Source organism: Coregonus clupeaformis, unplaced genomic scaffold, assembly GCF_020615455.1.
Source record: "Coregonus clupeaformis isolate EN_2021a unplaced genomic scaffold, ASM2061545v1 scaf0014, whole genome shotgun sequence".
NCBI lineage: Eukaryota > Metazoa > Chordata > Actinopteri > Salmoniformes > Salmonidae > Coregonus > Coregonus clupeaformis.
Window position 1 is genome coordinate 924,524 of NW_025533469.1, and position 15,694 is coordinate 940,217.

Here is a 15,694-nt window from a genome sequence, read left to right on the forward strand (position 1 = left end):
GTTTCTGCTGCTAAGGCCACTTTCTACCACTCTAAATTCCAAGCATCTGCCTCTAATCCTAGGAAGCTCTTTGCCACCTTCTCCTCCCTGCTGAATCCTCCTCCTCTCCCCCCCTCCTCCTCTCTTTGGATGACTTCGTCAACCACTTTGAAAAAGAAGGTTGACGACATCCGATCCTCGTTTGTTAAGTCTAATGACACTGCTGGTCCTGCTCACACTGCCCTACCCTATGCTTTGACTTCTTTCTCCCCTCTCTCTCCAGATAAAATCTTGCGACTTGTGACTGCAGGCCGCCCAACAACCTGCCCGCTTGACCCCATCCCCTCCTCTCTTCTCCAGACCATCTCTGGTGACCTTCTCCCCTACCTCACCTCGCTGATCAACTCATCCTTGACCGCTGGCTATGTCCCTTCCGTCTTCAAGAGAGCGAGAGTTGCACCCCCTTCTCAAAAAAACCAACACTCGATCCCTCTGATGTCAACAACTACAGACCAGTATCCCTTCTTTCTTTCTTTCCAAAACTATTGAGCGTGCCGTCTTTAGCCATCTCTCTTGCTATCTCTCTCAGAATGACCTTCTTGATCCAAACCAGTCAGGTTTCAGGACTGGTCATTCAACTGAGACTGCTCTTCTCTGTGTCACGGAGGCTCTCCGCACTGCTAAAGCTAACTCTCTCTCCTCTGCTCTTGTCCTTCTAGACCTGTCTGCTGCCTTTGATACTGTGAACCATCAGATCCTCCTCTCCACCCTCTCCGAGCTGGGCATCTCCGGCGCGGCTCACTCTGGATTACGTCTACCTGACCGGTCGCTCCTATTAAGTGGGTGGCGAGAAGCTGTCTCCCGCACCACGTGCTCTCACCACTGGTGTCCCCAGGGCTCAGTTCTAGGCCCGCTCCTATTCTCGCTATACACCAAGTCACTTGGCTCTGTCATATCCTCACATGGCCTCTCCTATCATTGCTACGCTGACGATACACAACTAATCTTCTCCTTTCCCCCTTCTGATAACCAGGTGGCGAACGCATCTCTGCATGTCTGGCAGACATATCAGTATGGATGACGGATCACCACCTCAAGCTGAACCTTGGCAAGACGGAGCTGCTCTTCCTCCCGGGAAGGACTGCCCGCTCCAGATCTCGCCATCACGGTTGACAACTCCGTTGTGTCCTCCTCCCAGAGTGCGAAGAGCCTTGGCGTGACCCTGGACAACACCCCTGTCGTTCTCCGCTAACATCAAGGCGGTGACCCGATCCTGCAGGTTCATGCTCTACAACATTCGGAGAGTACGACCTGCCTTACACAGGAAGCGGCACAGGTCCTAATCCAGGCACTTGTCATCTCCCGTCTGGATTACTGCAACTCTCTGTTGGCTGGGCTCCCTGCCTGTGCCATTAAACCCCTACAACTCATCAGAATGCCGTACTCCCGCCTTGTGTTCAACCTTCCCAAGTTGTCTCACGTCACCCCGCTCCTCCGCACACCCATTGGCTTCCAGTTGAATCTCGCATCTGTTACAAGACCATGGTGCTGCCTATGGAGCTGTGAGGGGAACGGCACCTCCGTACCTTCAGGCTCTGATCAGTCCCTACACCCAAACGAGGGCATTGGTTCATCCACCTCTGGCCTGCTGGCTCTTCCCTGCGGAAGTATAGTTCCCGCTCAGCCCAGTCAAAATTGTTCGATGCTCTGGCACCCCAATGGTGGAACAAGCTCCTCACGACGCCAGGACAGCGGAGTCACTCACCACCTTCCGGAGACATTTGAAACCCCACCTCTTTAAGGAATACCTGGGATAGGATAAAGTAATCCTTCTACCCCCCCCTAAAAAATAAATAAAAAATTGTAAAGTGGTTATCCCACTGGCTATAGGGTGAATGCACTAATTTGTAAGTCGCTTCTGGATAAGAGCGTCTACAAATGACGTAAATGTAAATGTAATGTAAATGTCAAGGGCAGGCAGAGGTCGGTAATCCAGGGCAGAGTCAGTAAGGTACAGAACGGCAGGTAGGGTCAGGGTCAGGGCAGGCAGAGTGGTCAACACCGTAAAAACTAGGAAAAACTGGGGCTAGAGAGAAACAGGAGTACGAGAAAGAGGAGACAGAAGGCTGTGAGACAGAGGTTTAATCATTGATACATGAAAAGTGAATACGGAGGGTGCGGGGGCAACAGAAGACGAACAGCAGAGGGGCTATAGATCTTAAAGATAGGGATAGGGCTGATAAAACGGGGCAAAGTTTGTGGGACTTCCGAAGGGGCAGATCCCAAGTGGACAGCCATACCCTCTGCCCAAGACGATAACGGGGAGCCGGGGGTCCGGGCGTCCGTCTGTCGCCGATACCTGGAGGTGGTCTTGAGAAGAGCAGACCGGACTCTCTTCCAGGTACGGCGACAGCGGCGGACGAACATCTGGGCCGAGGGTATGTTGACCTCTTCTTCTTGCTCAGGGAAGAGCGGGGGCTGATAACCCATCGAACACTCAAGGCGAGAGATCAGGGGCTGAGCAGGGGAGGGTGTTAGTGGTGTATTCTACCCACACGAGTTGCTGGTGGAGGACAGGCTGGCCGATCGACCCAATGAAGATGCAGAATGCCTTCCAGAACCGGGATGAGAACGAGGACCACGGTCGGAGACCGGTCCACCGGAAGTTCATGGATCCGGAAGACGTGGTGCTACATGAGCCGGGCTGTCTCCTTGGCAGAGGGAGCTTGGGGAGGGGGAATGAAATGGGTGGCTTTGGAAACCGTCCACCACCGTGAGGATAGTGGTGTTGCCATCAGACAGAGGGAGACCAGTGACGAAGTCCAGGGATATATGTGACCAGGGACGGTGAGGGACAGGGAAGAGGTTGAAGGAGGCCAGCCAGAGCTTGCTGAGGAGTCTTATTCTGTGCACAGACAGTTCAGGCGGCGATGAAAGTGGAGACGTCAGGGACCATGGTGTGGAGACGTGGAGACGTCAGGGACCACCAAAAGTGTTGTCGCACAAAGGCCAGGGACCGACGGGAGCCAGGCAAGCCTGGAGGAATGAGCCCATTCAAGGAGCAGGGAGCGGGCAGCGTCGGGTCCGGCTGGGAACGCAGAGCCTCAGGGACCTGGTTCTCTATTCCCCAGATGAGTGTAGCCAACAGACACAAGGTAGGGAAGGATGGTCTCAAGGTCCGAGGGTGTAGCAGCGGGGCTATAGCAGCGTGAAAGTGCATCCGGCTTAACATTCTTGGACCCCTGGCGGTAGGAGATGGTAAAGTTGAACCGGGTGAACAGCAGGGCCCATCGAGCTTGCCTGGAGTTGAGACACTTGGCGGTGCGGAGATATTCCAGGTTCTTGTGATCCGCCTCCACTCCTCCAATGCCATATTCACAGTGAGTAGTTCGATTCCCCACATCATAATTCCTCTCCATGGAGTTAAGACGATGGGAGAAGAAGGTGCAGGGATGGAGCTTAAGGTCCAGGGCAGAACGCTGGGACAGGCCGCCCTCACTCCGACATCCGAAGCGTCTACCTCCACCACAAACGACGGGACGGGTCCGGATGGATTAATATGGGAGCTATGGTGAAGCGGTGTTTAAGGTCCAGGAACGCCCGGTAAGCAGCTGGGGGACCACGGAACAGGACCTTGGGAGAGGTCAGTGCTGAAAGGGGCAATTCAGGGTGCTGTAATCCAGGGTGCTGCAACCAGGGTGATGTTACCAGGGTGCTGTAACCCCAGATAAAACTGCGATAGAAATGAGCAAATCCTAAGAAGCGTTGCAGCTGCACTCTGGATGTGGGGTGGGGCCAATCCACCACCGACCTTTCCGGGATCCATCTGCACATTACCAGCAGCGATGATTTATCCAAGGAAGGAGATGGTGGAGCGATGGAATTCGCATTTTCCTGCTTTGTCAAGAAAGCTGGTTCTCCAGGAGCCGCTAGAAGACCTGTGGACGTGGAGAACGTGTTCTTGAGCTGAGCGGGAAAAGACGAGGATGTCGTCGAGGTAGACAAACACGAACCGGTTCAACATGTCGCGGAGAATGTCGTTAACCAGGGCCTGGAACACAGAAGGGGGTTGGTCAGACTGAATGACATCACCAGGTATTCGTTAGTCCGCTAGCAGTGTTGAAGGCTGTCTTCCACTGTCGTCACCTTCCCCGTATCCGCAGCAGATGGTAGAAGTTCCGCAGATCTAACTTAGAGAAAATAGTGGCCCCCCTGGAGTGGCTTGAATGCCGAGGCGATTAGTGGTAGCGGGTAGCGGTTCTTAACCGTGATGTCATTAAGGCCTCGGTAGTTGATGCACGGCACAGGGTTTTGTCCTCTTCTCCAAAAAAGAAGAAACCTGCGCCGGTGGGAGAGGCAGAAGGACGGATACACCCTGCAGCAGGAAGTCCTCGATGTACGCCTCCATAGCCTTGGTCTCCGGACCCGACAGTGAATACAGCCGCCCCTGGGGTGGTGTAGTGCCCCCGGGAGAAGGTCGATCCCGAGCATAGTTTCCATGCGAGGCGAAGTGGCCTGGACCTTGCTGAAAACCTCCCGGAGGTCCTGGTACTCCGCAGGAATGAGGAGAGGTCCGAGGCTTCTTCCGAGCACACAGGAAGATGTCCCTGGCAGGCGGCGCCGACTTCAGGCAATGGGCTTGGCAGAACGGGCTCCAGCCCATAATAGCACCAGCAGTTGTTGTGGAAAATAATCACTACACTTTATTAAAAATCTAAGTTCTTCCAGAGTTTTTTGTAGAATCAAGATTTTACTTTATTTCTATTCAACAAAGCCCGTGCTGTTCTGCAGAGTAGCCCACTTTTCTCTCTCTCTCTTCCCCAGCTATACAGTCCCATTCACATCTCTTCTAGCTCAAAATCCCTCCCTCTTCTGTTTCCCGCTCTCTATCACTCCGCCCACTTCCTTTGTCTACAAAGGCGAAGCAAATTCAACTTTCATTCAGTTCAGAATCAATAGTAATACAATCAATCAATCTCCCTTATCTTGCAAAAACACTTATGTTTAGTTTAAACTCTGTTCAACCCGGCTCTCCCGGCTTGACCTGAAGACTGATTGTTGGACATGACAGGTCCATACTTAATCTTTCAAACATACACAAACCCCACCCCATCATGCTGTAATCAATCAAGACGATAGCCAAGGAGAGACAAAGATTTAGCCTGAACTCTGTTCAACCCTGGCCGCTCTTTCTACTTTGTTTGAGGAGAGAGGCAAAAGGCCACAGTCTGGTTTCAGTCTCTGATGAAGTAGGACAGCCATGGATTTAAGTAAGAACGAGCAATTCGACCCGAGGTCAGATTCCCACTTCACACACACACAGTGAAATGACCCAATTAAGTTATTGCCTAGCAACAGAGAATTTTATCTATATTTTCGTGATTAACTCAGTTTTATCTCATAGTCCACTAAAAAATCTACCTCACAGTTCAGTTGATAAGGGAATTGTGTCGCTGGAGCCAAGAAAACCCCAATACCACGGGAACCTGAGGAGACTTGATGAGCTGCATTCCCTGACACTCGCGGGTTGATAGGAGGATTAGTGTGGGTGACTCTGCCTATAGAGTGCCCATCCAGCTCTAAGGTCCATGGGAATGGAGAGGGGCTGAGTGGGGATGCCCAGATCTGACACCAGGGTAGCGTCCATGAAACTCTCATCGGCCCCAGAGGTCTGATTCCGGGGACTTCTGGGATTCCTGGAGGCGAGGTGGGATCATTGGGCGAGTGGGACCGAATCAGACCTCTTCTCCTCCTACATTCCCATAGCTGCCCATCGATCCGGATGGTCAAGGCAATGAGTGAGTCGAGATCCGTAGGTAGCTCCCCGGACTGTGAACTCGCTTTATCTCCTCCAATAATCCATGAAAGAACGTGTCAACAGGGATTCAGGTTCCAGGCACTCGAAGCCAATGTGCGGAAATCAACTTCATAGTCCGCTCACATGCGGGAGTTTGACGAAGCTGGAGTAACTTCCGGGCAGCCTCTCTCCCAAACCTTTTTTCACCTCAGCCACAAACTCCTCCATACTGAAGCACACGGCAGATTGCTGTTCCCACACCACCGTAGCCCAGGCGAGAGCCTTCCCGGACATTATGAGGTGCGCTATCTTCGAGCAGTCCGAGGGGAAGGACGAGGGCTGCAGCTCGAAGATGTGGAAACACTGGGAGAGAAATGCTCGACAGGTTCCTGACTCTCCAGCGAAGCGTTGCGGAGGAGGTAAGCGAGGTTCTCGGGAAGCCGGGGTGGCCTGGAGAGACGCGCTGCTGACAGCGGAGTTACTGAGGGGCTGGGAGGTTACTGTCATGGCCGGCTGCCTAACAGATAATCAGCGGAATTGCTCCAGCAATGTTTTCAAGACACGGTCATGGCATTCCGCCAAGGTCTGGAATCCTTCCATAAGACCTCGAAGTAACTCCTCGTGCCTCCCAATGGTGGCTCCTTGGGAGGAGACGGCGTGGCGGAGCTGGTCCGAGTCTGCTGGGTCAGTCATGGCCGGGTTCGCACAATCAGAACTCAGGATAAGACCCAGATGCAGACCGTTCGAATCACAGATGTTTCATAACAAAACAGGGGGGCAGGCAGACGACAGGTCAAGGGGGTGTGTGTGTGTGTCCAGTGTTTGTGTCCAGTGTGTATGTGTGTCCAGTGTGTGTGTGTGTCCAGTGTGTGTGTGTGTGTCCAGTGTGTATGTGTGTCCAGTGTGTGTTGGGTCCAGTGTGAGTGTGTCCAGTGTGTGTGTCAAGAGTTTGTGTGTTTGTGTCCAGTATATGAGTTCGGTATATGTGTATGTGTGTGTGTCCAGTGTGTGTGTCCAGTGTGTTTGTGTTTCAGTGTGTGTGTTGTGTGTGTGTGTGTGTGTGTGTGTGTGTGTGTGTGTCAGTCAGTGTGTGTGTGTCGAGTGTGTCTGTGTCCAGTGTGTGTGTGTGTTTTCAGTGTGTGTGTTTGTGTGTGTGTGTGTGTGTGTGTGTGTGTCCAGTCAGTGTGTGTGTGTCAGGTGTGTGTGTGTGTGTGTGTCCATGTGTGTGTGTGTGTGTGTGTGTGTGTCCAGTGTGTGTGTCTTTGTCCAGTGTGGTGTGTGTCCAGTGTGTGTGTGTGTGTGTGTTTGTCCAGGTCCAGTGTGTCCAGTGTGTGTGTATGGGAGTGTGTATGGGTGTGTGTCCAGTGTGTGTGTGTGTCCAGTATGTGTGTGTTTGTCCAGTGTGTGTGTCTGTCCAGTGTGTGTATGTTTGTCCAGTGTGTATGTGTGTCCAGTGTGTGTGTTTATGGATCCAGTGTGTGTGTGTGTGTGTGTGTGTGTGTTTTCAGTGTGTGTGTCCAGTGTGTACGTGTGTGTGTGTCCAGTGTGTGTGTCCTGTGTGTGTGTGTGTGTGTATGAGTGTGTGTGTCCTGTGTGTGTGTGTGTGTTCAGTGTGTATGTCCAGTGTGTGTGTGTGTGTTTAGTGTGTGTGTGTTCAGTGTGTTTGTGTCCAGGTGTGTGTGTGTGTGTGTGTGTCCATGTGTGTGTGTGTCCGTTGTCCAGTGTGTGTGTGTGTCCATTGTGTGTGTGTGTGTGTGTCAGTGTTACCATGGTAGAAGGACAGAGTGCCGGCTGGCCAGTCCAGATACACTCCTACTCTGTGGGAGCTGGAGGAGGGGACGTCTATGGTAGTGGACTTATTATTTTGCCTGGCAGAGTAACTGTTGGCAGAGTAACTGTTGTCAGAGCAGAGCAGACTCCAGGACTTGTCATTACCTCCAATCAGACAGTCCTCAAGCCTTCCTCTCCTGCTGATTCCTTTATATGTCACTCCTATATCAACCCTGCTCCCACTCCACTCTATAATGTATGGTAATATAAAACGCACTTATTCCCATTAATTAACACACACACATCCTGAACACACACACACACACACACTGAACACACACACACACACACACACACAAACACACACACACACTGAACACACACACACACACAGGACACACACACACATCCTGAACAAACACACACATCCTGAACACACACACACACACACACCTGTATGCATGCAAGCATGAACACACACACACACACACACACACACGCATTTCTAATGTAACAGGAATACGCCACACACATACACAGACACACACATTGTCAAAGCAACTCTTTGTAAACTTTGGTGTCCCTGATTTCTGCTTCTGTAGAACTACAGCTAATATTTAATATGACCAAGTAAGTAATGATGGTGGTCTTTGACTTTGACTTATTCTTAGTCATATTCTTCCCAGCAGTCAACACTCACATTTTCTAAGTCCAGGTTTCATTGTGTTCTCTCCACCATGTTCCACACTGTAGCGGCAAGCAGAAGAACAGACAGTCATTGAGGGATACTCTCTCTCACACACACACACACACACACACACACACACACACACACACACACACACACACCCCCACCACACACACACACACACACACACACACACACACACACACACACACACACACACACACACACAAACACTGGACACACACACACTGGACCCACACACTGGACCCACACACACACACACACACACAGTCTTTATATAACTTAGTCCAAGTGGTGGTCAGAATGTTTGTCTTAACTAGCCTGATAACTCCAACATGTCTGATATGAACATTGACATAAACCCTCTACATACTTGAGTTTCTCCAGTCTGCAGTGTGGATCCTCCAGTCCAGCAGAGAGCAGTCTGACTCCTGAGTCTCCTGGGTGATTGTAGCTCAGGTCCAGCCTCTCTCAGGTGTGAGGGGTTTGACTTCAGAGCTGAGACCAAAGAAGCACAGCCTTCCTCTGTGACTAGACAGCCTGACAGCCTGCAAAGAGTCAAATCATATTAAAACCACACTGCTATTCTTTGGTGGTCAAAATAGTGGCAGTATATTTTTTCAACATTTTCATTTATACCACTGTCCTGAAACCTGCCATATACATATTATTATTAGAAAAAATCATAATATTGTGTGTAGAGAGAAAAATGTATAGTATGAATATTTGAGTAGACTGACCAGAGCAGTTTAAAAAGCAGTATCAGTCAAAAGACAGACAGTGAGGTATCAGATTTAGATTGTATTGAGTATACAGTCCACACCATATCTATTTTGACAGTGAAGCTAACATTTTAAATGTGGCTCTATACTCCAACATTTTGGATTTGAGATCAAATGTTTCATATGAGGTGACAGTATATAATGTTACCTTTTATTTTAGGGTATTTTCATACATATCTGTTTCACCGTTTAGAAATGAAAGCACTTTATGTATCTAGTCCTCCTATATGAAGAAGTCATAAGTATTCTGACAAATTAACTTATAGTGTATTAAAGTAGTCAAAAGTTTAGTATTTGGTCCCAAACTCATTGGTTGCATTTGCAGTTTGTTTTGGTTGTGTTTTGGGTTATGTTTTGCCCGATAGTAACTGAATGGTGGATGATGACTGGATTAATCTTCTGTCTAAGTGAGTAGATAACATGTTTCTAAACACTACTAAATTAATTAAATTAATGAAGAAAAATCATGAATGAATCATGAACAATTATGAATGAGAAAGTTACAGAGGCTACAACAAAACATGCTAACCTCTCACCATTACCAATAACAGAGGGGGTATGATCCTTGTTCCTCTGTAACTTTCTCATTCATCATCATTCACGTATCATTCATGATTATTCATAATCATGGTAGCATCCACATGAATGTAGAAGTGTTCAGAAACATCTTCTATTCTTACTGACAATACAAGTGAAGTGACTCCAAAATGACAGGACATTATTCACCATTCAGTTTCTATTGGGAAAAACATCATCCAAAACACAACCAAAACAAACTGAAAAAGCATTCAACAAGTTTGTAGTATCACAAGCTTGATGTAATCACTGCGGGTAAGGAATATGGGACCAAATACTAAACTTATGACTACTTTAATACAATATAATTGAATATGTCCAAATCACCTAATATAAAACATTCTATCTCAAATCCAAATTGCTGGAGCATAGCGCCAAATTAAAAACTGTAAGCTTCACTGTCCAAACACACATGGTGTGGACTATGTGTGCCTGGTAAACACATGTGGATCTGGTGAACAGTTATCACTTGTTGACCAACTACAGGAAGACTGACCTCAGAGTCTCCAGTTTACAGTGGGGATTCCCCAGTCCAGCAGAGAGCAGCGTCACTCCTGAATCCTTCAGGTCATTGTTACTCAGGTCCAGCTCTCTCAGGTGTGAGGGGTTTGACTTCAGAGCTGAGACCAGAGAAGCACAGCCTTCCTCTGTGACTAGACAGCGTGACAGCCTGCAAAAGTAAAATCATATTAAAATCACACTGCTATTCTTTGGTGTGAAAATATATTCTTTCAACAATTTCAGATACATCAGTGTCCTGAAACCTGCCATATCTACTCATATATGTATATATACACACTACTACCAGTCAAAAGTTTGGACACACCTACACATTCAAGGGTTTTTCTTTATTTTTACAATTTTTTACATTGTAGAATAATAGTGAAGACATCAAAACTATGAAATAACACATATGGAATCATGTAGTAACCAAAGAAGTCAAATCAAAATATATTTCAGATTCTTCAAATAGCCACCCTTTCCCTTGATGACAGCTTTGCACACTCTTGGCATTCTCTCAACCAGCTTCATGAGGTAGTCACCTGGAATGCATTTCAATTAACAGGTGTGCCTTCTTAAAAGTTAATTTGTGGAATTTCTGAGCCAATCAGTTGTGTTGTGACAAGGTAGGGTGGGTATAGAGAAGATATTCCTATTTGGTAAAAGACCCAGTCCATATTATGGCAAGAACAGCTCAAATAAGCAAAGAGAAACGACAGTCCATCATTACTTTAAGACATGAAGGTCAGTTAATATGGAACATTTCAAGAACTTTGAAAGTTTTTTCAAGTGTAGTCGCAAAAAACATCAAGCGCTATGATGAAACTGGCTCTCATGAGGACCGTCACAGGAATGGAAGACCCAAAGTTACCTCTGCTGTAGAGGATAAGTTCATTAGAGTTACCAGCCTCAGAAATTGCAGCCCAAATAAATGCTTCACAGAGTTCAAGTCACAGACACATTTCAACATCAACTGTTCAAAGGGGACTGTGTGAATAAGGCTTTCATGGTTGAATTGCTGCAAAGAAATCACTACTAAAGGACACCAATAAGAAGAAGAGACCTGCTTGGGCCAAGAAACACGAGCAATGGACATTACACCGGTGGACATTTGTCCTTTGGTCTGGATTCCAAATTGGAGATTTTTGGTTCCATCCGCCGTGTCCTTGTGAGAAGCGGTGTGGATGAACGGATGATCTCCGCATGTGTAGTTCCCACCGTAGAAGCATGGAGGAGGAGGTGTTATGGTGTGGGGTGCTTTTGCTGGTGACACTGTCTGTGATTTATTTAGAATTCAAGGCACACTTAGCGAACATGGCTACCACAGCATTCTGCAGCGATACGCCATCCCATCTGGTTTGGGCTTAGTGGAACTATAATTTGTTTTTCAACAGGACAATGACCCAACACACTTCCAGGCTGTGTAGGGGCTATTTGACCAGTAAGGAGAGTGATTGAGTGCTGCATCAGATGACCTGGCCTCCACAATCACCCGACCTCAACCCAATTGAGATGGTTTGGAATGAGTCGGACGGCAGAGTGAAGGAAAAGCAGCCAACAAGTGCTCGGCATATGTGGGAACTCCTTTAAGACTGTTGGACATGCATTCCAGGTGACTACCTCATGAAGCTGGTTGAGAGAATGCCAAGAGTGTGCAAAGTTGTCATCAAGGCAAAGGGTGGCTATTTGAAGAATTTCAAACATAAAATATATTTTGATTGGTTTAACACTTTTTTGGTTACTACATGTTTCCATACTTGTTATTTCATAGTTTTGATGTCTTCACTGTTATTCTACAATGTAAAAATGTTTTTCTTTTTAAATAAGAAAAATAAAGAAAACCGTTGAATGAGTCCAAACTTTTGACTGGTACTGTATATAAATGAATTAATGTATCATTTTTAACAGTAGATAACATGTTTCTAAACACTACTAAATTAAAATGTGTGTGTGTGTGTGTGTCCAGTGTGTGTATGTGTGTGTGTGTGTGTGTGTGTGTGTGTGTGTGTGTGTGTGTGTGTGTGTGTGTGTGTGTGTGTGCCCAGTGTGTGTGTGTCCAGTGTGTGTGTGTCCAATGTGTTCATTGAGTGAAACAGGAATACTGACCTCAGAGTCTCCAGTTTACAGTGGGGATTCCCCAGTCCAGCAGAGAGCAGCTTCACTCCTGAATCCTTCAGGTCATTGTTACTCAGATCCAGTTCTCTCAGGTGTGAGGGGGTTTGACTTCAGAGCTGAGACCAGAGAAGCACAGCCTTCCTCTGTGACTAGACAGCCTGACAGCCTGCAAAGATTAAAATCCTATTAAAACCACACTGCTATTCTTTAGTGTTGAGTAATAACATGTTTTTAAACACTACTAAAGTAATCATGATGATGCCATGGTTGAGAAAGATCATGAATGAATCATGTATAATAATGAGTGAGAAAGTTACAGAGGCTACAACAAAACATGCTAACCTCTCACCATTACCTTTTAAAAAAAGGTGACATTCTGTATTGTTGCCTAATATGAAACATTTTATCTCAAATCCAAAATGCTGGAGCATAGCACCAAATTTAAAACTGTAAGTTTCACTGTCCAAACACATATGGTGTGGACTATGTGTGCCTGGTAAACACATGTGGATCTGGTGAACAGTTATCAATTGTTGACCAACTACAGGAATACTGACCTCAGAGTCTCCAGTTTACAGTGGGGATTCTCCAGTCCAGCAGAGAGCAGCTTCACTCCTGAATCCTTCAGGTCATTGTTACTCAGATCCAGCTCTCTCAGGTGTGAGGGGTTTGACTTCAGAGCTGAGACCAGAGAAGCACAGCCTTCCTTTGTGAGTCCACAGAATGACAGCCTGCAAAGAGATCATCATGATTTCACAAACACACTGTTAATTTAACACCAGTAGTGTAGAAGGACAATGGCAGATGCATTTGGTTTATTCTCTTAAACAACATGTAGATTCATCTTCCGTCTCCTAGAATTGTATGGTCATATTGTTATACTAATGTGAACACCAATGCACCGATTCAGTAAGTTTTTCAATGTAATACTATATATTATATACATATTATAATACATATATTTCTCTAAACTGAATATTTCTTCCTGATGATTAGTACTTAAATGTCATTTTATGTACTCACAGAGCAGCTCTGGAGGCTTTGACCACTGGCAGCAGCCTCAGAAGACCTTCCTCTGATCTGGAGTATTTATTCGGGTCAAACACATCCAGCTCCTTTTCTGAAGTCAGCAACACAAAGACCAGAGCTGACCACTGAGCAGGTGACAGTTTGGCTTCTGGAGAGACTTCCTGATCTCAGGTATCTTTGGATCTCCTCCACTAGAGAATGGTCATTCAGTTCATTCAGACAGTGGAACAGATTGATGCACCTCTCTGGAGAGGGATTCTCCCTGATCTTCTCCTTGATGTACTTGACTGTTTTTTCATGGATCTGTGAGCTGCTTCTTGTCTTTGTCAGTAGACCTCGTAAGTGCTTCTGATTGGACTCCAGTGAGAGGCCCAGAAGGAAGCGGAGGAAAAGGTCCAGGTTTCCCGTTTCACTTTGTAAGGCTTTATCCACAGCACTCTTGTAGAAAGTAACTTCAGGCTTGTCTCTGAACAGCACAAAAAAGTATTTGGACAATGATTGAGGTTCATCCATTAGATTTTCGTTGTTGTTGATGAATGAGAGGAACACATATACAGCAGCCAGAAACTCCTGAATGCTCAGATGCACGAAGCAGTACACCTTGTCCTGGTACAGCCCACATTGCTCTTTAAAAAAATTTGTGCACAATCCTGAGTTCACTGAGGCTTCATTGACATCAATGCCAGCCTCTTTCAGGTCTTCTTCATAGAAAATCAGATTGCCCTTCACAAGCTGTTGAAAAGCCAGTTTTCCCAGTGACAGAACGCTCTCTTTATTCCAGTGTGGACCTGTCTCTTCTTTCCCAAGATACTTTTCATTCTTCTGTTTGGTATGAAACTCCACAAGGTGTGAGTACATCTCAGTCAGAGTCTTGGGCATCTCTTCTCTCTTATGTTTCAACATGTGTTCAAGGACTGTTGCAGAAATCCAACAGAAGACTGGAATGTGGCACATGATGTGGAGGCTCCTTGATGTCTTTATGTGTGAGATGATTCTGCTGGCCAGGTCCTCATCACTGAATCTCTTCCTGAAGTACTCCTCCTTCTGTGGGTCATTGAACCCTCGTACCTCTGTCACCTGGTCAACACACCCTGAAGGGATCTGATTGGCTGCTGCAGGTCGGGTAGTCATCCAGAGGAGAGCAGAGGGAAGCAGATTTCCTTGATGAGATTTGTCAGCAGAACATCCACTGAGGTTGACTCTTTGACGTCACTACAGATCTTGTTCTTCTGGAAGTCTAGGGGCAGTCGGCACTCATCCAGACCATCAAAGATGAACAGAACTTTGTACTTGTGGTAGTTGGAGATTCTTGATTCTCTGGTTTCGATTGAGAAGTGATTGAGAAGTTCAATCAAAGTGTGTTTTTCACCTTTCATCAAATTCAGCTCCCGAAAAGGGAATGAAAATACAAATTGGACATCCTGATTTGCTTTTCCTTCAGCCCAGTCCAGAATGAACTTCTGCACAGAGACTGTTTTTCCAATGCCAGCGACTCCCTTTGTCAGCACTGTTCTGATAAGTTTGTCTTGTCCAGTTAAGGGTTTGAAGATGTCGTTACATTTGATTGCAGTCTCTGGTCTTGCTTGTTTCCTGGTTGTTGTCTCAATCTGTCTCAGCTCATGTTCATTATTGACCTCTCCTGTTCCACCCTCTGTGATGTAGAGCTCTGTGTAGATCTTATTGAGAAGTGTTGGGTTTCCTTGTTTAGCGATCCCCTCAAATACACATTGAAACTTCTTCTTTAGATTAGATTTGAGTTCACGTTGGCAAATCACAGCAAGCTCATCTGAATGAAGAAATAACACAGAGGATATTAATATTACGTCTGTTTTAATGCCTACAGTACTGTAAGGATGTTTTCTAAAGTTTAAATTGCAATCATTTATTCTCTTAACTGTTTTCATAATGCATTACAGACTGGTGTGACTGATTTATATCATTATTGATGGTATTATTAATGTTCTCTCTCTCTCTCTCTCTCTCTCTCTCTCTCTCTCTCTCTGTCTAAATTAATCAACACAACACATCCCTGCTGCTACTTGATGAGGTCACTAGGTGTTGTGTTAAGGCTGCTACAATATCATTGAGTTACACAGCTACTTTAGTTGTACTTTAGCTACAGCTTTTAAATGTTTGTTATAAAACAGCATTCAACATGAGGCAGACAGCTCTTACATTTCTCCAGTGTGTCAGCAAGCTCCTTCTGGTTCATTTTCCTCAGGACGTGCAGTGTGATCTTCAGAGCCCCCTCTCTGGCACTGCTCTCCTGCTTCTCAACTTCAGCGTCCACCACTTCCTTATCCTGCTTCTGACTCTCAAAGCCTTCTGGGAGTTCTGGACTAAGAATCCTCTTGAACATCTTCAGCTCGTTCTTCACAAATGTCATAATATTCTGTTCAAGCAACTGAAATAAATCAAGTAAATAAGTTAAGCAAG

At 46.5% G+C, this 15,694-nt stretch overlaps 1 pseudogene; it reads right to left on the reverse strand.

Annotated features, from left to right (window-relative positions):
- Positions 1 to 13,248: 13,248 nt before the first annotated feature.
- LOC123483039 lies at positions 13,249 to 15,012 on the reverse strand (annotated as a pseudogene).
- Positions 15,013 to 15,694: the final 682 nt, after the last annotated feature.